Source organism: Crocuta crocuta, unplaced genomic scaffold, assembly GCF_008692635.1.
Source record: "Crocuta crocuta isolate KB4526 unplaced genomic scaffold, BGI_CrCroc_1.0 scaffold64, whole genome shotgun sequence".
NCBI lineage: Eukaryota > Metazoa > Chordata > Mammalia > Carnivora > Hyaenidae > Crocuta > Crocuta crocuta.
In genome coordinates this window covers 16,554,378-16,580,789 of record NW_027530640.1, presented here as the reverse complement: position 1 = coordinate 16,580,789, position 26,412 = coordinate 16,554,378, and the positions used below count along the sequence as shown (strand labels likewise).

Here is a 26,412-nt window from a genome sequence, read left to right as displayed (position 1 = left end):
TTTGGCTTGTTTATTGCCACCTTCCCAGGACCTAAGAACATGCTGGGCACTCGGCTACGCATGCTTTAATTGTTATATGGATGCATCTTCTTAAACTTCATAATGATCCTGTAAGGTAGATACCAGTAATCATTTCCATTTTCTATGTAAGAAGATGGATTCCAGAGAAGCTAAGTGACTTGCCCAAAGCCACATAATTAGTAAGTGGCAAAACTCATATTCAAAATGAGGAATTCTGACTCTGCCATTCGGGTTCAAAGATAACTGTATAAACTTCTGTGGCTAGATTCTGTGCAGAGTTTATAGCATTCAGGGGTGAACAAAACAGACCATGCCCCACCATTCAAGAGTTCATGGTTGAGACGTAGCTAGACTTCAACAAGTAATCAATGACTACAGATTTATAATTATATAATAAGTGATATGAAGGAAAAGCACAGAATGCTATGGGAAACACTTAAAACCTAGACTTAAACTATGAGGGGGTCAGTGAATTTAAGACTTTAAGGATGTATAGCTTTTATCTAGGGTAAGGAAAGTGGGAAGGGAGCTTCAGATGAATCGCATGGCAATGCCAAATCCTGGAGATATTTCATCAGTGCCTTCTAAGAGATAAGAACAGAGGGTATGAAGTGACCCATCTTCACCCTTGAGGTACTTTAGTTGGTTATGTGAAAAAGAAACCTGGTGTCAAGAGGTACATGAAGTATATTAGAGGAGACTTTAAAAGATTCTTCAATTTTTAAAAGATCAAATAGGCTATAAATAAACATGGAATTGGAAAAATAAAATAATTCATTAGGCTGACTTGCAGATATTCATTGAATTTCTCTACTCTCTAAACTAAGAATAGATCCTCTTTTAAAGACCCACAGAATATTTGCAAAACACTGCCTTGCATTATTCCAGAAGCATAATTTCAATCAATAAATCAAGAATCAAGAAAAGTAATGTTGCAGTCTACTTTCTCCATAATCAATGCCATAAAGCCACACATTAATAACGCCAGCCCAAACAAATCAGTTCAAATAACCTGGAAATTAGAATAATAATAGCTAACATTTACTGAATGTTTACCACATACTTTCAGCATGCTGAGATTTTTATCTTAATCAGCTCATTTAATCCTCACAAAATCTTTTTTCAAGTAGATACAGTTATTATTACCATTCTACGGGTGAATAAGCTTATGGCAAGAAAGAGATTATATAGGATGTGCCAAGCTACTCAGCTAGTAATTTATGTATGTGGGACTTAACCAAACAGTCTAATTACAATGTGTGTATGTGTGTTTAAGCATTTTGCTATTCTCTTTCTCCTCAGTAGTTTTGGGGTCAAAGACGGAATCAAAAGCATAATAGTATTTGAAAGGGAAGATAATGATAATATAAACAAATTAAGGAAAGCAAGAAGGATTATTCATGAGCAAAACCTGTTGATAACTGTTGAAGGTATAAAACGGACACATAAGATTTTATTGTACTGTTTGCCTATTTTTTTAATGTTAATTTATTTTGAGAGAAAGAGTGCGCACGCGTGTGCGCATGTGAGCAGGAGAGGGACAGAAGTTTCCACTTGCCAAAAAGACCTCAGTTAGGAAGTAGAAATGTGCAAATTTGAACCTTTTCTTTTTTTTCTTGAGAGACAAAGAGGGCACAAGTGAGCAAGGAGAGGGGAGAGAGAGAATGAATGAATCCCATGAGAGGTGGAGAAAGAAAGAGAGAGAGAGAGAGAGAGAGAGAAGCAGGACTCATGATCACCCAAGGTGGGGCACGAGCTCACCCATGTGAGACTCGAACTCACAAACCATGAGATCATGACTTGTGCTGAAATTAGATGCTTAACTGACTGAGCCACCTAGGTGCCCTGAAACTTTTTGTTCCGTCACTGAATTTAACAGCATGATGGAAGCAAGAGGGAAGTTGGCCATAATACTAAATGCTAAGATTTCAAGGTTATGAGTTTTTAAAAAAAATTCCCATTCATGTTTTACATCACCCTGCAAAAGTTATGATTCTGCACCCATTTGTTCTTCCTAGGCTTGAGTCATCTGAAATAAATAGAGTTCACCTTTGGTTTCATCCATGTAATTGATGAAAGCTTCATAAAGAAAAATCATTAAGGACTGACCTTACACTCATTCTTCTAAAGAACTTAAAAATCTGGTACTTCACACATCATCCTCCCACAGTAAAGCAAGAATAACTTTGTTAAAATTTTTTGCTGACATTTCTGATAAAATGAAATTGATGAAATTCCTATCACCTGCAATTTTAGAAAAATAACTTAAAAATCAGACCATTAATATAATATAATTTGTTCATTATGGATGGCCATGGATGCCTAGTGAGCCATATACTCACAAGTCTAGCCATAAATATGAATCTACCTGTGAATTTTTCCTTGTGATCAAAATCAGGTTTGCTGTTTATAGTTTCTGAGATCATTTTTTAATGAAAACTGGCACAGTATTTATCTATAGTCAGTTTCTGTTACCTTGTCTGCTTTGTAAGATTTATCATGCATTCTGAAATGTATTTCACTATTTGCGAGCATTAAAAGAAAACAAAATAATTTATCACAATGGAATTCATTTTCACTTATGACCCTCTCATACCATATTCCTGTTCTGATTATCGTGAGGACTGGCTAGCGTCACTTTTTCTCCTTAAATCCCCAAAATATATGCCTTGGGTCCCTCCATTTTTCCTACATCCTCGGTAATGCCTACTTCATCTGATGGTAAATGTCATTGAAATATCTTCATTTATCTCATTTTGACACATTTCTCTCTTTCAAGATATATCCTGCAAATATGTGCTTAAACTTTTGCTGTGATGTGGGCAAAGAACACTCTGGCCTTTAAAATATGTACTAGAATTTAAGTGGCTTTAAAAGCTTAAAATGCTATCTTGTTCATTATTAGCATAAAAAGAATCATAATATCAATCCAGTTAAAAATACTTTATTAATTATATTAAAAGATTAGAAAAATTGGCAGCTATTTCCTGGCATGTACCTTTTATTTTATCATAGTTTGTAATTGCTACAAATTTCAAATAATCTTAATGTTCAGCATTACAATGTATGAAATTACACCTTATCAAAGTAACAGAAGACTAGAATTTAAGAATAATGAGTTCTTTCTGTGTGATGACATATAAAAATCTCTAGGTCATATTGTAGGGCCAAATTTAATGAGATGAAGAGTAAAAATGTTATATATTTATATATCTGCTGCATAAATGTGTGAATATACATTTAAATAAAACTGAAAGAATAAACCTAAATTTGGAGGTATAAAATTATGAGATAACTACTTTACCATATTAACTTTTTATCATTCTAAATATTATCATAAGAATATATTAACTTTATAATTAGAAAACAATACAGACTTTTTTTAACCTGGGGAAAATATAGTTTTTACTCTTTTTTAATATTCTCTCTCACTATTGAAAACTTTATATTTTTATAGGTAATTTTGTGCTGTTGACACCATAGAAATATATTCTTCTATTAGAAGAACATTATAAGCCCTACACTAATATGGGCAATGAATATCAACAATTACAGTAACCCATTGAACTATTAGTATGTGCTAAGCCCTCTGTATATCATCACATTCAATCCAAAGCACATTACTAAAGGAGAACATCATTATCCATATTTTACAAAAAGGGTATGGCTATATGGCTATCTCTTTACTATCTCATTTGGGATGTCCACGGTGAAGTTAAAAAGTGCAAAACAAGAGGGGCACCTGGATGGTTCAGTCAGTTAAATGTCTGACTTCAGCTCAGGGCATGATCTCACCGTCTATAGGTTTGAGCCCCGCGTCGGGATCTGTGCTGACAGCTCAGAGCCTGGAGCTTGCTTTGGATTCTGTGTCTCTGTCTCTCTCTCTGCCCCTCCCCCCCCCATTCATTTTCTCTTTCTCTCTCTCTCTCTCTCAATTATACACAGACATAAAAAAGAGAACTATATTCAGCCGTAGAAAGATGCAGGTAGAGAGTCTGTACAACACCTGCCTATGAAACTTCCATTGCTTTGTTCACTGATAATCATTATTTCTACTAAATAAGTTTATTTTTTTAATCACTCACATGTGCAATGGCAGAACTCCCTCTGTTGGGCCTTAAGCTCCACTGGCCCCATAACGTTTAAAGGGTTGTGCATTTATATTGAAGAAATGTAAGACAATTCGAAGTATTTACCTAAGTTAGACATATGCACACTGATGATATGCAAGATGCAAACCATAGAAATAAAATAGTCTGGTTGACAACAAGACTTAGATTATAAAGGACTACTGTTTAATAGTCTAGCTGATGCTCAGTCTAACAGTTTTTCAGAAGCAAACTGTGTGGTATGGGAAACTATAAGCTCTTTACACTTCTCAGGAGAGAATCCTGGGAATATAAGTGTGGTGCATTCTTTGAAAACTACCCAAGCTTGATGGAAATGGTGTAAATTTAAATTACATGGCTCTTGAATACCAACAGGTACATTGGTTTAATTTGTATAAGACATGAGATTGAAAGTGGATTTTGTGAGTGTTGCTGGAAAAGTTGAGGTCTAACCTCTGGAAAGATGCGTGTATGTGTGCAATTGTGTTTGTGTATGTGTGTGTATGCACGTGTGTGTATGCACGTGTGTGTGCGCATGTGTGTCTCTGTGTGTATGCATACACAGTGTACGCACAGAGGTATGGAGGTACAATAAAACTATGGTTGTGTGTATGTACACATGTAAGTATTGAGAATTACATCTTTGAGAGATTAAACCTAAGACTTCTACTATACCTGGACGCGTTTAGGGGTAAAACTGGTTTCTTTTTGGTTAGGTTAATTTTAAAATTTGCAACTTGCTTATTTCTACAAGCAAGAGTTTGCTTTGATGCATGAAGTTCTTTTAACCCCATGCAAAACTGATCAATAAAAAAATCTATCACCCTAGCCTTTTAAACAAGTGAAAATTAAGGCAATTGAAGGTTGACTAAGTTGTCAGTGGCCAGTCTCAAGCTATAGATTGTTCATCAATCAGATCTGTTCTATGAAAATATTGCATTGAGTGACCCGGTGCAGACTGGGGTTTGGTCTTGGGTAGAGGCGGTGCAATGAAGAGGGTTAACACTCTGATGAGACATTGAATTCCAAAGTGGCTAAATGCCTTCTCTTCAAATCTTAACACTCTCTAGGAATAAAATTCTCAGTTTCCAGCTGCCAGCCAAGAAATTATTTCACGCCTCTCGTTCTCACTATGAAGAACTCTCTCCTAAAGCCTCCGCCGTTCCTGAGGTCTGAGCTGGTTGCCTGACCTGACAGCAGAAAGAGACATTTAAGGTCAGCTCTCTTAGTGTCTTGAAAGCCTTCCAGTGGAGGAGGCTTTTCAAAGGAAAAGCATTCTGACAGGAAACTATAATAGGAGGTTTTTCACATCGTGCACAAAAGATCCATTTCTCTGTTTTCTTTGTGTCCATTCTCTTTGGACCCTGGAGACAAATGTATCCATTCACCAAGAAGAAGACATTTACTAGCTGCTATATGCAAGACATTTATGGAATATTTATTCGACAGGTCTGCCTACCTACTGCTGCAAAGCCACCGTATGGCTGACTGCTCTGAAACAATCATTTATTAATCTGCCTCCCAGTGCTGAGGGGTGGCCAAGGTCAGTGAGTCAGTTCTCAAGGTCAGCAAGGCAGTTCTCACCAGTGGTCTCCCATGAGGTTGCAGGCAGACAGCAGCTGGGGTTGGAGTCATGGGGATGCTCAACTTGGCTGGAATCCACGATGGTCTCTGCGCACCGACCTGGTACCCATTGCCCCTGACCTCTTTCCTTCTCTCCACACAGTCTCGCATCTTCCACGGGCCTTCCCAAATGTATGGGTTTTCTGACAACAGCGTTCTTAGGATAGTCACACTTCTTACGTGTGTTTGACTTCCAAGAGGAATAATGAAATCTGCTGGGCCCGTGGAAGGCTACACTGAAAAGTGGCACGCTGTCCATTTGGCTGCACTGATAGTCACAGGCCTACTCAGACTCAAGGGTGTGGCGTGACAGACTGTCTCTGTGTGCAAGTGACAAATCCATACTACAGATGAGCACTGGGATGGGAGAGTTGAGGCACCCATCTGGAAAATGCATTATGTCACATTTGGTGTCTCAGGCATGGAGAACAGCAGGCTCTCTCTGTTCACATTCCAGGTTGTGTTTTCAAATCCTTAAAGCTACTGGCAACAGTGTTTCCTCCCAGTTTCTGCCACTGTCCCCACCCACCTCCTTTCTCTTACATAAACACAAACTGAGTTTCCTTAAAGGGACAGTCTCTCTGGTGCAGTCACATCATTGAATCTCAGTCACATGATGTTGTACTAAACAATTCTCTTTGAATGTATCCCTCCTCTTTTTGTTCAGAAAAATAAAAATTGGGGGCACCTGGGTGGCTTAGTCGGTTAAGCATCCGACTTTCGCTTAGGTCATGATCTCGCGGTTCGTGGGTTCGAGCCCCGCGTCGGGCTCTGTGCTGACTGCCAGCTCAGAGCCTGGAGCCTGTTTCAGAGTCTGTATCTCCCTCTCTCTTTGACCCTCCCCTGCTCACGCTGTCTCTCTCTCTCCTAGAAATAAATAAAAATATTAAAAAAAAAAGAAAAAGAAAAATTTATGGTTTAAGATGAAGGAAGAGAAATAACAAAGGATTAATCCTGCCATGTTAAGGATCCAATTTCTGCTCCTGATTAACTGTGGCTACATGAATGCTACGAAGTATCGTTTGTCTGTTCATTCATGGTTCTGACACTGCTGAGCACTGGGGACAGACATGGACCCTGTTGCGGATTATGTCTCCCCAAATGCGTGTGTTGAAGTCCTAATCCCTAGTCCATCAGAATGTGACAGTATGTACATATGTGTGTATGTATTTTGAAAGAGAGAGTGTTAGAGCATGAATGGGGGAGGGCCAGAGCAAGAGAGAGAAAGAGCATCTTAAGCAGGCTCCACACTTGACATGGGACTCGATCTCATGACTGTGAGATCATGACCTGAGCCAAAACCAAGACTCGGATGCCCAACTGACTGAGCCACCCAGGCACCCCAGAATGCAACCTTATTTAGAAATAACATAACGCGTATGTTATTTGTTAAGATGAGGTCATTAGAGTAAGTCTTAATCTAATATAATGGGTGTCCATACAGAAAAGAGAAATTTGGATGCTGGACAGATATGCACAGAGAGAAGATGATGTGAAGACACAAGGAGAATACGGTCAACCACAAACCAAGGACAGGGGTCAGGAAGATATCCTTCCATCAAAGAGTTCAGAAGAAACCAACCTTACCAATGCCTTGGTTTTGGACATCTAACCTTCAGAACAGTAAGACAATAAGTATCTGTTGTTTAAGCAACTCATTTGGTGGTCCCTTGTTATAGAAGCTCTCGTAAATCCATATTTTCACAAAGCTTATCAGGCAAATATTAATCAAGTAATTCCAAATAACAGGTGTGTAATTACAAAACTGACGTAAGTAACATGAAAGGAAAGGCAATTCTGTGAGAGCAGAGACTAGAGAAATCTTTCCTAGGTTGGTGGGTCAGACAATGTTTTCCAACAAAGTGATGCTGGAAAGGAGAGACAAAGAGTGAGAGAAAGGCAAGCATGCCCGGAGCTGAGAAGGGGAGTGCTGGAGTAGGTGTGCAAAGGCCACTGTCAGGTGACAGCATGATGATGATGATTGGTAAAGGAGGGGTGCCTGGATGGTTCAGTCCGTTAAGCGTCCGACTTCGGCTCAGGTCATGATCTCACAGTTTGTGAGCTTGAGCCCCTCATTGGGCTCTGTGCTGACAGCTCAGAGCCCAGAGCCTGCTTCAGACTCTCAGATTCTGTGTCTCCCTCACTCTCTGCCCCTCCCCTGCTCATTCTCTCTCTCTCTCTCCCTTTCCCTCTCTTTCTCTGTCTCTCTCTTTCACTCAAACATAAAATAAAAACATTAAAAAAAAGACTGGTAAAATAGGCAGAAAAGTGTATGCCTGTGCAGGCCTTGTAAAGACAATTTTCAGCATTTTAAATCAATGAGAATCCCTTAGAACATTTCAAGTTGGAGATGGCATGATCACGCCTGAGGTATAAAAAGACGACTTCCCCTGTTCTTGGGGGGAGCATGCTGGAAAGGGCAGGGGTGGGGCAGCGGAGGAAGACCAGGACTCAAGGACACTAACTGCAGCGGCCTATAGGGAGGACGCTCTTGCAGCTGCAAGAGGAAGTAGCTGATCCCAGGCAAGGGCCAGTGGTAAAGAAATGAATGCACCTAAGATACTTAGAAAGAGACGGGGTGAGACTTGCTGATGAGGTGGCTATGGCTTTCTGCCTTTGCTCAGGCAGGCTAGACAGAGACTCATTTTGCGGGAGAAGCTTACGGATCTCAGATGCATCATGTCCTATGGGCACTGGGGAAGTGCAAGCTGTAAAGTCAAGAGGCAAATGGATGTACAGGGAGCTCAAAAAGTGAGCTCTGGCTTAGAGATATGAATTCGTGGGTCATTCCCAAATCAATGGTGACTGGAGCAGTGTGGGATGGAGATGGTGAAAGAAAAGCATTCCAGGTAGGAAAAGACAAGACCCCGTTAACAGAGACCTAATCCACTCACAACATTTTATGATTTTTGTCTTATTTTGCTATTATTTCATAAGGCAATGATGCTAGAGTTTGTATCCAATTACCCCTGTCAGATCATTTCTTTTAAAAATTGAGGCCTCCAAAGCAAACTACATATCTCCAAGTTACAGTACCTACCAGCTGGGGTAATTGATAATTACATGTGCTCTCATTANGCTCTCACAAAAAAAAAAAAAAAAAAAAAAAAAGACATTGGAGTTTAGCTTTTCCACTTTAGGTTACAGAAGGGGAAAATGGCTTTGTAAGTATTTCAGATAAATATAAAGCAAGAATTGATTTTGCTTTTCATAGCTTTAAAAAAAAGTATCTTTAAAAAAACAACCTATTGCCGACAGGGAGAGAGAGTCCTTATCTGATTTTCATGGTGATTGGATTTTTTGTACTCACTGACATTTGGTACAGGCCCTATCTTTGAATCATTCCATTTCTAGCAGCATCGCGACGTTATCTGTAAGTGTTTACCGCACTGTTGAAATACAAAGACAAGAACACGTGCTGGTTCCCTTCTTAAAGGAAATCCACTGGGGTTGTGGCACTGCACTGGCCCTCAGAAGTCAGCAAAGTATGTCTTTGTTAATATGGAGGGAAGCAGAAGCCTGCTTACTTCACTACATTCTTATGACGCTCTTAGCAAGTGTGCAGATGTTCACAGCTGCTAACTCTATCTGTGAGATGGACATAGATGCCAACAAAATAGAACACAAAATAGGCTCTCAACAGAGGAGGCAATGATATTCCACCATTATCATGGATTGGCTACAGTCAGGTAAAAAACATGCTCTGAGTCTACATGTCCTTTTGATTGCTTTTAATGATGATACCCAGTGACAGTTACAGTGGGGAAAGTGCTCATTTTCTTTAAGGTGTATAGAAATCTTAGCTTTGATAATATGTGACTATATCTTACAATTTTCTGTATTAAATTACTCAGCAATTTTACTTCTAGAATTTCAGTAAGTTCATTGTGAAATTCTGAAAGGTTTACTCTAGGAAAATATCTCTATTTAGTTCTTAGAAGCCAAGTCTTAGGAACAATGGCCTTTCCAACCATAAAACACAGGTTCAGAAGGGTAACATGAGGTCATAACTCGTAGCCCTTAAAGTTATGATGTAAAAATATAAGGAAATGAAAATGGTCAGTATATAAGAGCAGTTTACAAGTAGGAATATAACGTACCACTTTGGTGCCTATGTGTGAAAATGGCTATTTATTTTAAAAAGTCCGAAATTGTACGCACTAAATTCTGAATCACTTATGTCTGAGTGTTAAATATATAGAAGTTTATTCCTCTTCAATCCCACATAAGTATTTACTTGAGAAGATATATGAAACCGTATCAGTCACCTCAGATTAAATAAACTTATTACCTCCTTCCAACATGCAAAATTTGATAGGCCCAAAAGAGAATAAACAATAGGCCAACAGGGCACCTGAGAGGAGACCAGTTTAGCCCAGGGAAGCCTTGAACTCTTTTCTATTCTAGTACTCTGGAGAGAGACTGATAGCAATGCAGCATCTAAGAACTCTGCTCAGGGTCTTGGCATTTGACAGTTTTATATCAATGAATAATAAATGCTTGGATTTATTGCTTGCTTTGAAAAAAAAATTTTTAATGTTTATTTATTTTCAAGAGAGTGCGAGAGACAGCGTGTGAGTGGAAGAGGGACAGAGAGAGAGAGACGGAGACACAGAATCCGAAGCAGGCTCCAGGCTCTGATCCTGATGCGGGGCTCGAACTCACAAACTGGGAGATCGTGACTCGAGCTGAAGTCAGGCGCTGAACCGACTGAGCCACCCAGGTGCCCCATTGTTGTTTGCTTTTAAGCAGATTCATGTGGACACCCCACCTCCTACTGCCTGAAGTGTGTAAATACTAAGTACAAATCTGAGGTCCATTCACATACTGCACAGACTCTGGCCCATTAATTCTGTTGGTCTTCACATGTTTAAAATATCCTAGACCATTCTGAGGGGCGCCTGGGTGGCTTGGTCGGTTAAGCATCCGACTTTCGCTTAGGTCATGATCTCGCCGTTCGTGGGTTCGAGCCCCGTGTCGGGCTCTGTGCTGACTGCCAGCTCAGAGCCTGGAGGCTATTTCAGAGTCTGTATCTCCCTCTCTCTCTCTGACCCTCCCCTGCTCACGCTGTCTCTCTCTCTCTCCTAGAAATAAATAAAAAATATTTAAAAAAAAATAAAAATAAATAAAATATCCTAGACCATTCTGAATCTCTTTTTTCTCTTTGACGTTTTCATCATTTAGTTATTTCCACTGGGAAAATTCAGTTTTGAGTAGGCTATCATTCAAGCAACCTAAATATTAGGTACAGACAGCAGATTAAAGTCGAATTAGGCTTGTAACATTATTACAAAATGCCCCCTACTTCTTCTAATACTTTTATTACCACTAACCCTACTGTGAAGGAGAAAGCATTTATTGATCATCTCCTAAAATTCAGGTACTTTATATAATTAAATTACATGTTAAATAATATACACATAATATATAAATTATATACGTGACCCTTTAGGGTCAGCAATTTACTCTTGTTTTACAGATAAGGAAACAGAAACGTCAAGATTCCAAGCAACCTGTCCAACTTCACACATCTAGGAAGTATCGGACTGGATTCAAACCTTGGCCGTCTTCAACCCCAAGGTCTTGCTGTCATCTGCTGAGCTATGCTACCTATCCATATTTTTAGAAGAAAAAAAGAGAGCCTTCCACACAACGCTAACACCGGAATCACTACTGCTATCACCGCCGACTAGAAAGTGATGTTTAGGTCCATTTTCAATAATACAATCTATCACTGTAGCCAAGCTGATTGCCTCTCTCCACACTTTTTAAAAGCAACTAAAGGTCAATCACAGAGTGTCTGATTCCTAAATGATCTGTGCTATCTAAAACACTCAGATAGTCCCAAAGTCACTCAAAATTCTCAGACATCCATCTCCACTTTTCTTGGCATAGCTGTCACTTGACATTTGAGTTTATTTCCACCATCTATCTTCAGAATCTTTGCAATCAAGTTATTTTAGACAATTGATGATAAAGCAGCACTGGAGTCACTATTTGGGATGATTTGAGGCCCTTATTTATTTTATCTCCTGGTCGACTTTTAGTATCCTGTAGGCTTATACATATAAATGACAACCTGGGTTGAATGTATTTTCAGTGCACTTGACAAGCTCACTGGATTGAAAGATCTCAAGCACAGGTAGGACTAAACATGCTGAAATGTCTAAATTACTTAAACATATTTTCTCTCAATCAGAAATGTGAGTTCTCACCAGGCTTGTTGAATGCAATCGGTCATTTTACTTAAGGCTCAATGGAAGCAAAGAGAATACAATGTTTCAAAGAATAGATGTACAGTCTTATTGACTCATACCTACTCTCCCACATGGGTATTTTCTGTGGTAGATTTGTTGGGGCTGAGGCAGAAGCAATAGACTGGGGCACAGCCAAAGGGAAATATATTTATATTATATTTTTACATATACTATGTTATATTACTTACATATGTATATGAAACTGGGAAATTAGTTGCTCTTTCAAAATATCAATAATACATTCCTTAAGACATTTTTAAAAGTATGACATATATAATATATATACTATCAATAACAACAATAGCGAGGATCTATTAAGCATCTACTATGCACAAGGCAGACTATGCTTTATACACATATACATACACATACCCACACTTATACGTATACAATTCTCACAAGAACCTAGCGAGTTCTCATTTTAGAGGTAAGATAAACGAGACCAAGAGAGGTTGAATAAAAAATCATTCAAATATACCTGGTCAGGAAGTAGCAAAGCTGGAAATTATAAACACAGTTCTTTTGGCTCTGCAGTGGTAGTGCTAATCTATGTACTCTACATCTTCCTGATGATATTTATTCTCCCAGGTACTAGAATTTCTCAACTTGTAGCCTGATGTTATCTACATTAAATTCGCCTGAGGTACCTGCTAAGGCATAATTCCTAAACTTTATCTCTGACTTTCCCAATGACAAGTTCTGAGAGGGAGGTCGCAAAGATCTACATTTTTAGTTTGCTTCGTGGGTGACTTCTTTAAAAACTGTGAATGTTTTGAGAGCCAGTGTGCTTACAAGTAGACCCATGACTGTGGCAGTAACATAATGGAAAGACCACGGTGTCAGAAGTCAGGTGATGGCTTAAGTCCCACCATGAAAGTTACTAGCTCTGTGACTTTAGAGAAGTCATTTTACCTTTCTGGGCCAGCATTATCCCATCTGTAAAGTGATAATGTTAGATCACATGCCTACTTAACACTGTGTAAATATTTTTAGTCGATCGTCACAAAATGGGAAAGATTTCTATTATAGTCTGCACTGGTCCATCAACCGCTAAGTTCTCTTTGCAGGGCCCGCCACTGCATTTCAGGGAGACTTTCCCTATGTGGAGAAGGGTCAAGGCTGGCCAGTGCCACTGATGGAGAACACTGTGACCTGGGAGTAAGACCACACGGTTCCTTATTCCAGGAACTTTTTTGCTCTTGCAGATATAACTGAAGATAGGGGAGTGATGGCTCTCATTCCAAATGTGCCCAAGTTGAGGCACAAAGGTAGTTTCCTTTGTTTTTGTTTTGTTTTTCTGGCATCAGCATATTTTTGGGAAAAACAAGTAGCATTTCCTTTTTGACAAAGCAGGGACTTTTAGAACTGACAGCAAGAGCTCTCTAATTTATTTCAGCAAAGAGGTAATCGTGTCCAGTCTCTGAAACTATTCCTGCAAATCCAACAGCATGCATTTCATTTGTGGCCCACGCAACCGTATTGGCCTTTACGAGAGAAGCAAATATGTCCTCAGTGGCAGCTTTGTATTGGCAATTAACTGATCTGTTGGCAGAATCTGGTATCTGCATATGCAAATGCACGTTTAGCAGCATACCGTAGAAGGCAGGGATACATTTCATTTTGCAGACATATTTTGGGAGTCTGGAGGAATATGTGGTCTTTGTTTCAATCAGCAGTGGCTTGTCCAGTGTTTTCCAGACCAACATGTTTACTAAATGAGTGTTTGATATTTAGGTCCCAAAATAAGCAGGTAATGAATATTCATGCCTATTGAATGCAGTCAGAGAAAAGCCAAGAATAGAATATCAGAGTGCATACTCCTACTCCCCATCTGTAACCATTAGGAAAACAGGACTACATTGCCACTAGCTAGGCATAGAGTCATTCATTCAACAAACAGCTATTAATTGCACATTATGTACAAGCCACTGAAATAAACACTAGAGGGTTTTTTTTTTTATCTCAAGGAGGACAAATTACCTGAAAGTAGAGAATAATGGTTTAAGAGTATTCATTCAACAAATATTTACTGAGTACATACTTCACATGAGACACTGACATAGGCACTTAAGCTTTAAGCAATGAATTTTTAAAAAGTGATAAAAATCATTTCCCTTAAAGATTATGTTTAGTGTAAGATAGACAAAGAACAAATGAATACAAATATACATACAATGACTGATGGTGGGATGTACTATGCAAAAAGATAAATAAGGAAAGGGAATGGGTGTCTCTGAAAGGAGACTGATTTAGCCCGGGAAATTGGGAAAGTCTTACAAAGAAGATAAAATATAGGGAGGCCTGGGTGGCTCAGTTGGTTAAGCATCCGACTTCAGCTCAGGTCATGATCTCACGGTTCATGGGTTTGGGCCCTGCGTCGGGCTCTGTGCTGACAGCTAGCTCAGAGCCTGGAGCCTGCTTCCGATTCTGTGTCTCCCTTTCTCTCTGACCCTCCCCTGCTCACGCTGTCGCTCTCTCTCTCAGAAATAAGTTTTAAAAAATTTTAAAAAGAAGATAAAATATAAATATAGATTTGGTGGCAAGAAGGGGAGTGTGCCACGGGGTTATCAATGAGTTGAATATTCGAGACATAGTAAATTTCTAGTGTAATACCTCTAAAGAAGGTGAGCATGCAGGAAGTTAGAAGTCAAAAAGGGAGGCTAGCATGGGTAATATAAAGGGAATAAGTTAGAAGAAAAATTTTAAGAGGATGTCAGATCATATAAGTCTATGTAAGCTAAAAAAGTCTTGAACTTTGACTCTAAGATGGAAAGCCATTGGGATTGAGGAGAGGAATGACACGATTCAACTTGTATTTTACAACAATGTCATTAACCTTTGAGCTCAAAGTAAATAGTGGGGCAAGGACAGAAGAAGGAAATCCAATTGTGTGGTGTTTACTATCAACAAGTTAAAGAATGATGGAGCACTGGATCGATTGGGATAAGTATGGTGGAAATGATGAGAAGTATTTGAATTTAGGGTATATTGAATGTGGAGTTACTATGATTTCTTGAACCATCTAATGTTTCACTTTGAAATACAATACCCATGCAGAAAAGTGTATGAAACACAAAGGTAAATTTTACAAATGTGATATAACGCCCCACTGTAATGCAAAGCGCACACCATGTATCCACCACCCAGGTTAAGAAATTAAACACTGACAGCACTGCAGCTGTTCCGTGTGCTCAACAAGTTAGAAGGAAGACTGAGCTTGTGAAGTAGAGGCATGGGAGATACAAGAGAGACCTACTTACAGAGCTACTTACAGAGTGAAAATGACAATGTCTGAAATAAAAATAATCAGTAGGTAGGATGAACAGAAGAAATAGTGCAGAATAAAAAATTAATTCTCTTTTGAAGATGGTGCCTTTAATGAAAAGCAATGGGACTACATTCTTGGGAAATATGATGGACATCTTCCAAAAGAAGTAAGTGCTCTCCTAAGGGTTCTGTCATTGACAGAGGAAAAGAGTGTCTTTACAGTAGAAAATATAGACTGAGTGTTATTGACATACAAAGTGAAATGAGACTATTCTTTTCGGTCCTGGTAGCCAATTATAGTGACTACAAATTCTAGAGAGCGTTAAGAATATCTTGGCCAAATATTTCTTAGCAACTTCTGATAATCTAGATGGTAGACAAGTTATGTGGCTTTGACTACAGAGGAGTCTCCTTGCAAAACACCACTGGCATACGAACGTCTGCTCACTTGGTTAACTTCAAAGGAACAGATACAGTAGCAGGAAGTGCTCTAATTAAAAATTCAGAACAAAAGATCCTGTTCCAGACTATTCTGTTCCATTGGCAGAATACCGTATCACAACAGCCTGAGGTAAAGACCATGAAAAAGATGCTTTTGAACATCAAGTAACAGCTTTCATCAGTGCTTGTATCTGTAGTCAGGATCAGCTACAGCATTTATAATGTGAGGAAATAGGGGATGACGATCTAAGACTTTTAAGAGTATCAAACTGTACAGAGGCACCACTAATAATTAGAGCTAATTCTCGAAATCCTCTTAACACTGTATTAAAGATTGTAGATATTTTAGGTAAGAAATTCCCTATTATTGAGAATTCAAAGGGCTACAAGTGGCTGCCATGTTATCTTACAGTTAGTCAAGGGAAGGGTATAGAAGCACCTCAGGTGAAACTGAAAGGTATAAAAAAATGGAGTATTAAAAATATTTCCTTTGGTTCTGGTGAAGCTCTGCTCCAGAAGTTAATAAGGTATCTCTTGAATTTTTCTTTCATGTACCGCATGGCCTTGGGATTATTGTCTTCAAGAATTCAATTGCTGATCTCAACAAAAGGCCCAGAAAAGGAGGATTATATTTAAATAGAAAACAGCTGAGAATTTTGTAGTTCTTGAGAAAAGGATACCTTGCAGAATTCTGTCATGATCTTCTTCCTGCCTTCAAGAGTGGGAGGATGACAAGAACCTGTTCATATATGAAGACTAAAGAATGGGCTGGAAACTCCATCACATTAAGCTTTGTTTTTTGACTGAGTATGTGAGCCTATTGGAGGTGGGGGAGGGGGCATGCATGCATGAAGATATCTATGTGTATGTAATACATAATGTTTATTGTACAGATGTATTTTGTCATCTTCTAGGGTACATTACAGCCATATTATTTGTTGGTTTATGAACATACTGTCCTTTTAATTTATTCCCAATGTTTAGGTAATTGTTAATTAGGAAATGCATTTAATCATGTAAGAGATTAATGGTGAAGTAAGCTTTTTAGGGCCCTATGCCAATAGATAGTAATTCAATCTGGTACATATCTTCTCACAAATAACAACAAGAAACTCTTATATATAACTGGAAATCATATGAAACAGATTTGAATAAAATTACCATGACTTTTTATGTTTATATTTAACTTGTATTTTTAAACAAACAGGATTGTGTAAGGTATATTTAAAGGCTTAGAGATTTAAGAGTCTTTCCGACTCTTCATGATTTTTGAGCACAGACTTTTAAAAAAGTATCTGAAGATAAAAGACACTGCTTTTTTTCTTCATTAAGCATTAAATAAAATATGGTCTTAACAAAGTTGTTAGTGTTATTAAACAGTTTGAAAATTATGCCAGGACAAAACCTGGAGAAAATAAGTTTGCAAACCTACAACATGTAGGAAATGTTGGGTAGGGAATTAGTAGGAAAATTCAGGAAGTCCAAGTTATTTAGCATTTAGTTGTATTCTAGCTGGTGAAAATGCTTCCTGAAAATGCCTTCATCACCCCTGAGGAGGAGCCAGTGGTATGTTGGAGTCAGGTCCCATGGGCTCCCCGGAGCAGGACTGTATGCATCTCTTCCCAGTTGCACTTTCGGCGACAGGAGTGTGACAGCTTGAAATCAGCCATGACGGGGTCACGACACCACCCAAACCAGCCAATGCCATGGATTAGTGCTTTTTTCTCTTTTGAAAAGTCAATCATGAAATATTTGGAGGATGATGAACCTACATACTATGCATTGTGGGTAGCAAAATGGAGGGCACCTTAGGTGTGGTTCCCAGAGAGACAGAATCTGGGACGAAAACTTCAGTGCAGGAAGCTGTCTGAGCCGTGTCTTTTATTTTCTGTACTCTGATGCTTTGGCATTTGGGGCCATGCCAACACTAAAGGGGTTGCCCAGTTGATAGAGATGGTATACAACCTGACTACCAGTGTGCTTTCTATTTTTTATTTTGGTACTTTTTTCAATTTTATTCCAATCCAGGTTAGCTAACATAATAATGGTTTCAGGAGTATAATTTAGTGATTCATCACTTACATGTGACACCCAGCGCTCATCCCAACAGCTGTCTTCCTTAATGCCCATCACTCATTTAGCCCATCCCCTCACCAAGCACCTCTCCAGCAACCCTCAGTTTGTTCTTTGTATTTAAGTGTGCTTTTTAATTTTAATTTTTTAATGTTTTTATTTTCTGAGAGATAAGAGATAGAGCAGGAATAGGAAAGCAAAAGAGAAATGGAGACACAGAATCAGAAGCAGGCTCCAAGCTCTGAGCTGTCAGCACAGAGCTCAATGCAGGGCTTGAACCCACAAACCATGAAGTCATGACCTGAGCAGAAGTTAGATGCTTAATCGACTGAGCTACCCAGGTGCCCCTTAAGTATGCTTTTTATTTTATTTTTTATTTTTTTAATGTTTTTATTTTCTGAGAGATAAGAGATAGAGCAGGAATAGGAAAGCAAAAGAGAAATGGAGACACAGAATCAGAAGCAGGCTCCAAGCTCTGAGCTGTCAGCACAGAGCCCGACGTGGGGCTCGAACCCACGAACCGTGAGATCATGACCTGAGCTGAAGTCAGACGCTTAACCGAATGAACCACCCAGGTGCCCCTTAAGTGTGCTCTTTAAATGCAAACCTATCAATCGAGAACCCACATTCCCAACTACCTCTTCTCACCACCACAAGGCCAGGTTCCTAACAGCAGCCTCCATGCCCCAGAATGCTACCAACATTTTCACAAAATTTTCTTCATTTATTCCTTCCTTTGAAACTCCTAGTAATGACTCTTGCTGGCACTACCTCACCCTCCCATCACCTCCTGACTGACCCTAGTGCTTCCCTACATTGTCCACCATGGTATGATGTGCCCCTTCCTCTTGAAAACTGAGTAACAAACTATCTTTTCAGTGAGGACCATCTCTTTCACACCTAAATAATAATAAAGCCTATATGTAAAGAGAAGTTCTTTGAAGAATGCTCTCAGGACCAACACATTTGACAAAAAAAAAAAATAGGGATGGGAAGAAGGGATTTACCTATGATTTAGTCCCAAGGAAGGCCTCAGTCAGTCCTACGGAAATGAGATGGCCCTTCTAAGTCATTCCCTTTGAAGCAAAGGGCCTGGGTTTTATAAGCCTGTACTGATCAGGGTAGGGTGCATCCAGACTGTACAGAGAGGATGTGACCTTGGGCTCTGAAGAAATTCTTTGGCTAAGACCATTACCCAGAGAGGGATTCTCATAAGTGTTATGAGCCACCAATATTTCAGCAGCTGGAGGAGGCTCTTCAGTTGTCACAGAGGGCTGGGGCGGTGCACCTCCGCACATGCCACGGAACGCAAGATAAAATCATGCACCTCCGCACATGCCACGGAACGCAAGATAAAATCAACTGCCAAATGCTAGCTGTTAAGATTCATGAGCTTTCTGACAGAGTCAACATCAGTGAGCAGAATAAATGCTGTAGTTGAAAAGGTGCTAAAAGTTCACGCCAAATGCAAAGCCAGATATGTCCCTTCAACCCTGGCAAAAAATGAAATAAAATAAATGTAAAATAAATTAGGCATTTACAACTTTGCAAAACCCAACACCCTGTGAAGATTTATCAGCTGGACCATGAAAAAGAAATTGACTGTCTTCAACAAAGCAATTAAAAATGAAGAGTGGTGTACCTGAAGTCCAAATAAAATAAGCTTCAAGAGTAGAAGAAATGTAGAAATAAAAGTTTGTTGGATTTCTCCCTCTCCCTACTTCCCTCCCTCTGTCTGTCTCTCTCTCTGTCTCTCTCTCTTCCACTCCCTGTCTCTCTCCCTCCCCTAATTTGCCTTTTGAGTTTTTTATCATTTTGTAAGCTGATGACTGACTAAACAGGATAGAGCAACTGACAATGGGTGATTAAGCTCCTCATCTCCCAAGAACAGTGAGCACAAGGGCATGAAGTCAGTGAGGATTCTGAGCAGCAGCAGGGTGATTCTAAGGAAATTTTCTGTTGTCCTTGGCTGTTTTCTCTCTAGCAATTAGGGAATAAAGGATGTGCAGTCCACACTAACCACTGCTTTGTTATTCTAATAAGCCATGATAGAAATAAAATATAAAAAAAAATTAAACAGACACCATGGTTGAGTCACAAAGTCCTATAGATTATTCCATAAATTGTAAAGGAAACAAACAAAAAAGAATGGGTTTTATTCAAAGAAACTGAGTAAATGTACACAGGAAGATAAAACACCTAGAGATTTTATAAGAATTCTCAGAAATAAGCATAGATGAGGGGAGGGAGCCAGTCAAGAGAGCAGCACGAAAGCAGGACCACAATCCATCATAACTAGTTGAATATGTGGAGCTTTCTCCAGGGACACATCTTCTTTAAAACATGTTGCCTTGGCACAGTGGTTTACTTGCTTCTTGATGCTTTCTTTGCATTCTATTTTAAATACCTATATAGCCTCAGATCCCTTACCTGGTTCTATACAATCTAGCACAGGGGCACCAGGATGGCTCAGTCAGTTAAGTATCCAACTTCAGCTCAGGTTATAATCTCGTGGTCCATGAGGTCAAGCCCCACCTCAGGCTGTGTGGTGACAGCTCAGAGCCTGGAGCCTGCTTTGGATTCTGCATATCTCTCTCTCTCTTTTTTCCCTCCCCTCTTCGCACTCTGTCTCTGTCTCTCTAAACTAAATTTTAAAAAACTATACAATCTAGCATAGATTTATTATTCTGGTTCTGTGCTTGATGCAGTTGAAGATACAAGGTTAACAACAGCTAACATATTTTGAGCATATACTATGGACTATACATAAATCTCTCTTTAAACTCTCACAAAAGTCCTTTGGTGATGAGCTTATTATAATTTCCATATATGGATGAAAAAGCTAACACTCAAAAAAAAAAAAAAAAGAAAAGAAAGCTAATACTGAAGAACATTAAATATCTTGCTTAAGGGTATGAGCTTGTAAGCTGCTTAAGAAAGACCAGAACCATAGTCAATCTGATTGCAGAGATTGACCTTTAAACCTAGTTTAAATCTAGTCTCTAGTTTCTGTAAGAGAGATTCACTGCTACTAATAGGATTCTAGAAGAAAAGAGAAATTTATTTTATGCTTGACAAAACCAGTTGAAATTAGGTAGTTAAAATTAAGTAGTTAAAATTAGGTAGTTAAAATTATGGCAGCTATGGAGGGAGAAATGTTCCAACAAACACAGAGATTTCATGATATTGTAGGATATCTTTGAGGAACCCAAGTTGGTATTGTATCAGCAATCACCAGAAGATAACACTGCGACAAATTATAAAAACTCTAGATATTTACCTTTCCCTTTGTTTGATTTCTAAATTCTATAACCAGAGAAAAGTCTTGGTTCACAGCCCTTAAGAATATACCTAAGAGAAGATGTACGTTGAAGGAGATAAGAAATAAACTATTGCCTTAGTGTCATATCTTCTCCTGTGACTCTCTGGATGTATTCTTAGCCCTGCCAGAGTCCCTCACCAGGACCAGGAAGCATCCCTCCTCTCAGTGCAGCCACTCTTTGTCTTCATTTCCTACCCAGACCATTCAATGGATAAAAACTCTGGAGGCCATACTGAATGGGTGTCTCTAGCTAGCATGAGTCATATAAACAGACTTATGGAATCCTGATCAGGGTCAGAAAGTAGATCACTATGTCATCCTGTGAATGCAATCGCACTTCTGATTTCCTTTCCTGGCTGAATGCTAGAGGTCACATATCCATAACACAGAAGACCATGCAGCAGAGAGAGAGAGAGGAGGAGAAACATTTGAGGTAGCCCAAATTCCAAATGAGGAAAAAACAGAATGACTTTTACTCCATACAGCATTTCTGCTACACTTTATCCCCTCAGAAATAAAAAACAAAGAATCAACTTCCCTCTTTGACAGTTAAAATGGTTACATTTGTTTTAAACACATAAAGCAACAGTTTTGAGAAGAAGGAGAGCAGACTTTTTTTGTTTGCTTCTCTAGCATTTACCTCTCCTTCCCTGACAACAGCACTAGTTTTTTATTGTTTTCTTCGGTTTTGGTTTTTTGGTAGCCTACTGTTTTTCTGTTCTCCGCTATGGGGCTGGAATGGGATTGATAACATCCTCAAAACAAATGATAACCAGACATACACGAAGTAACTCCTAAAAGGAAAAAAAGGGGAATCCCTTGACATTGGTCTTAGCAATGACTTTTTTGGATAGGACACTGAAAGTATAAGCACCATGAGCAAAATAAAACAAAAAAACAAAAAACAGAAAGCAAACAAATAAAATACAACAAAAAAAGTGGGACTATATGAAGCTAAAAAGCTTCGACACAGAAGACCAAACAATCAACAGAATGAAAATGCAACCTACAGACTAGGAGAAATGATTGCAAATCATAGACCTCACAAGGGGTTAATATCCCAAATACAGAATGAACTCCTGTAATTCAAGAGCAATAAAACAAATTACCTGATTAAAAAGTGGCCAAAGGATCTGAATAGACATTTTTCCAAAGAAGATATGCAAATGGGCAAGAGTAATCACCAATTATCAGGGAAATGAAAATCAAAGCCACAAAAAGATACCATCTCACACCTGTGAGAATGGCTACTATCAAAAAGATAAGAGATAACAAGTATTGGCAATGGTGTGGAGCACAGGTATCCTTTGTGCGCTACTGATGGGAATGTAAATTGTTATAGCTATTCTGGAAAATAGTATGGAAGTTCCTCAAAAAATTAAAAGTAGAACTACAAAAAAAAAAAAAAAAAGAAGAACTACCATATGATGTAGAAGTCCCACTTCTAAATATATCTCCAAAGGAAATGAAATCACTATCTCAAAGGGATACCTACACCTTCATGCTCATCACAGCATAATTTGTAATTGCAAGACACAGAAACAACCAAAGTGTCTCCGGATGGATAAACAGATAAGATGTGGGATATAAATGTGTATACACATGCATACATACATAGATACATACATGCATATATACAATGTAATATTTATTATTCAGCCATAAAGAAGAAGGAATTCCCGCTATTTGTGACAACACAGATGAACCTGGAAGGCACTATGCTAAGTGAAATAAGTCAAAGACAAATACTGTATGATCTCACTTAAGTGTGGAATCTTAAAAAACGACAACAGGGGCATCTGGGTGGCTCAGTCGGTTAGGTGTCCAACTTTGGCTCGGGTCATGATCTCACGGTTCTCGAGTTCAAGCCCCAACATCGGGCTCTGTGCTGACAACTCAGAACCTGGAGCCGGTTTCAGATTCCATCTCCCTCTCCCTCTGCCCCTCTCCCCATTCATACCCTCTTTCTCTCTCTAAAAAGTAAATAAACTTTTAAAAAATTTTAAAACACGACAATAGCAACAACAAAATAAAGTCAAATAATAACAGAACTTATAAAGACAGAGAGTAAACTGCTATTTCCAGGGGTGGGAAGGGAGGAAATACAAGTAGGTGAAATGGGTGAATGTGGTTAAAGACCACAAAATTCAGTCATACGATGAATCAGTTCTGGGGTTTAAAGTGCAACATGGTAATTACAGTTAATAGTACTGTAGTGTGGATTTGAACATTGCTCAGAGAGTCGATCTTAAAGTTCTCAACACACACAAATACAGCAATTATGTGACATGATGGATGTGTTAACTAACCTTACTGTAATTATTCCAGTATATATATAAAATCAAATCATCATGGTGCATACCTTAGGAGTACAAGTTTGTATGTCCAATGTATCTCATTAAAGCGGAAAAATAATAAAATTTTAAAAGAAACATTGAAAATCCTGGGAAAGCAAAATTTCTTCTTCCTAAAAGGGAACCTTGCGCTTTTTCTTCAGGGCTTTGTAGAAGGATAACAGGAGGTTTATTTAAATGGCTGTAGTCCTTTTCCTCCCATGAGGATAAAACCATACTTGAGGGAACAGAGTTGAGACACGTGGGCAAATTTGAGTTCAGAATCACGCACTACCTTAAATCAGTTTGCGGGTTCTTAGGTGAGCCAATAAATACTTTTTAAAAAGTTGGCTGAAGACAATTTTCTGTCTTTTCCCACAAGAAGTGACTATGGTAGGGCAGCCTCCTGTTCCCAGACCTGTGTATAGTCTGTTACAATGTAACCGGACTTGTGTAATACTCGAAAACATGTCAGTAATGAACTGACACTAAGAAATCTTACCAAGATCCCAGGTATAAGATCTAGTTAATATCATGTGAAAGGTGAGTTTCAAAATAAGGTAATCATGCTTTCTTAGAGCTTCCTGTGACCTGGCAGAACTTGACCCTAGACAGAGAAAATACCAAAAGTATCTCCCGTAAAGAACTAGGAAACTCCAAAGACCTTGCTTCCTGCTTCTCCTGATGTTCTATGCTCTAGTGAGAATATATCAATTAAGTTATCACAATGAAGCTTAAGTTCTATTTGATTTGTGAATCAAAAGTGGCATTTGTGTCAAGACTCTAAACCAGTCAACTGTGAGATGCATTCAAGAGATTCAGGATAGAGAGGTCCAAGATGAAGACATACATATAAACACGTGTACTGATTGTTTAACTGGGACACCTTGAGGTCAACTCAGGGCATAAAGAAATGGAATTGCTACATAAGGTAAATCCATATGGAGAATGAGCTCAACTATTCTTTTTGAGATCTGAACTCCTGTGGCATCAAGGAGATGCAGTCTATGTTTCCCTGCCCTGCTAACTCTTCTAGTGAGTATGTGCCTCTCTCTTCACATAACACAGGAAGATTTGAGGAGACTTTTTCCTATCAATTTCTCCCAAGGCAACTCTGCTTCATCCTGTACTTTATTATTAATTTGCATGAGTCAACCTAAAGCCTTCTCGCCTTTCTTCTCACTTCTTGCTCTCATGTTGCCGCTCGCTTCCTCTTGGTTCTAGAGCACATTAGGCTCTCCCTCTCTTTAGGCTCCTTGTTTTTCCTGGACTATTCCCTATACTCTGTACCTTGTTAAATCTTCCTTTTGCTTTGGTCTCTGCTAAAATGACCCTTCCTCAGCTAAAACAGGTGTCCCTGCTATAATCAATCACTGCACTTTATACTTTTGGTTCAGAGGCCCTGTCACACTTTGTGTTTATTTACATGCACAAGAATGTGATTGATGCCTTGCGTACCACACTGAACTAATCTTATCAAGGGCAAAGACTTGATGGATTTGTTTATTGCCATGTCTCCAAAGCATACATAGCACAGTGCCTGATGTTAAGGCAGACATTAAGTAAATGGTTTTGTATTCTCATTTGTTTTTAAGTGTATTTTCACGTGAGAGAGCAAGTGAGCAAGAGAGCGAGTGACTGAGAGGGTGAGGATATGAGTAAGGGAGGGGCAGAGAGAGAATCCCAAGCCTGGCTCTATACTGTCAGCTCAGAGCCTGACGCAAGGCTTGAACTCACGAACTGTGAGATCATGACCTGAGCCAAATCAAGAGTCGAGTGTTCAACCCATTGAGCCACCCAGGTGCCCAGTAAGTGCTTTTTTTTTTATTTTCTTCACTGAAATAATTACACATTTCTTATTCAGTCCTCTAGGAAAAGGCTGGGTTAACAACTGTGTGAATATGAACTAGAGTTTTAAGAGCAATTAGGTGCATTCTTTCCACAGCCGCTCTGAGCACACACAGCAACATTACTCACATTTTCCCTAACGTGCGTGCATTCCCGCCACCTGACTTGCAGAGCTTTCACAGGGGCCACTGGGGCCGAATGGCTCGATCGACCCACCCGGGAGCCCTGCGCTTGGCCTCTCCACTGCTTTTTGAACCTGACTTGTGTGCTCAGGGTAAATTAATTATTCTCTTCCTGTCCGAGTGCTTTTGAGAAACAACAGCTGCAAAGCCTGATGAGTCTTGGAAGATCAAAACACGCCTAGATACTGTTGTCGGCTTGTCATCCCCATTGCAGAGCTCTCTCAATGTTGGCAGCTTTGGCATTTGATTACTCTCCGCACAGCCCCCTGAGGAGGCATTATCTCAGATGTTCTTTTAAAAATAAATTCTTTGTATAAAATTTGTTGGCTTCAGCCCCGCCCTTCCTTGCCTTTTGCCTGTGAATCAACCCAGTCAGACTGGCCAACGCCTTGTTCACTGTCCTGGTCTAACAACACCACTTTGAGAATGATGCTCAAATACTATTAGTGACAGACGAGTGAGAACAGAAACAGCCCTTTTCCCTCTTTCTTCCCTCTGGAGCAATAAATCACCCATTCATCCCAGGCGATTTGCACAGACAGTCCCCTGAAAGCCGTATCTGGTGATTTAACAGGTATAATGTTTCTTCAACAGCCCATTTCTAACCATTCTTTCTCTGCATTTCAGTGATTTTTTAAGATTTTAATTCTTATGTTCAAATCACCTAATGGCCGAGTGGATAAAGTTCTTGGGGAATACGGTCTATGACTTCATGTTGTGAGTATTTTCCCTAGTCTGCCATTTCCAGGAAGAGTATTTCTTTACAAATAAAACAGCTATATTGGACTTGAACAAAGACTGTTCTCTGAGTGGGAATCTGCCAAACCAGACCACCTATTGTTTTAGAAAGAAACTGGCTGTTCTCATCTGTTTGACTTTTAATTTTTAAAGTATCTGTTAAACGAAATTTGACTTTAGATCAAAAGGGAGGCTTAC

General features: G+C 39.2%; 1 pseudogene; it reads left to right on the top strand.

Moving 5' to 3' along the window:
- The first annotated feature begins 15,369 nt into the window (after window positions 1-15,369).
- LOC144235353 (nicotinamide phosphoribosyltransferase pseudogene) lies at window positions 15,370-16,380 on the top strand (annotated as a pseudogene).
- The last annotated feature ends 10,032 nt before the right edge of the window (window positions 16,381-26,412 follow it).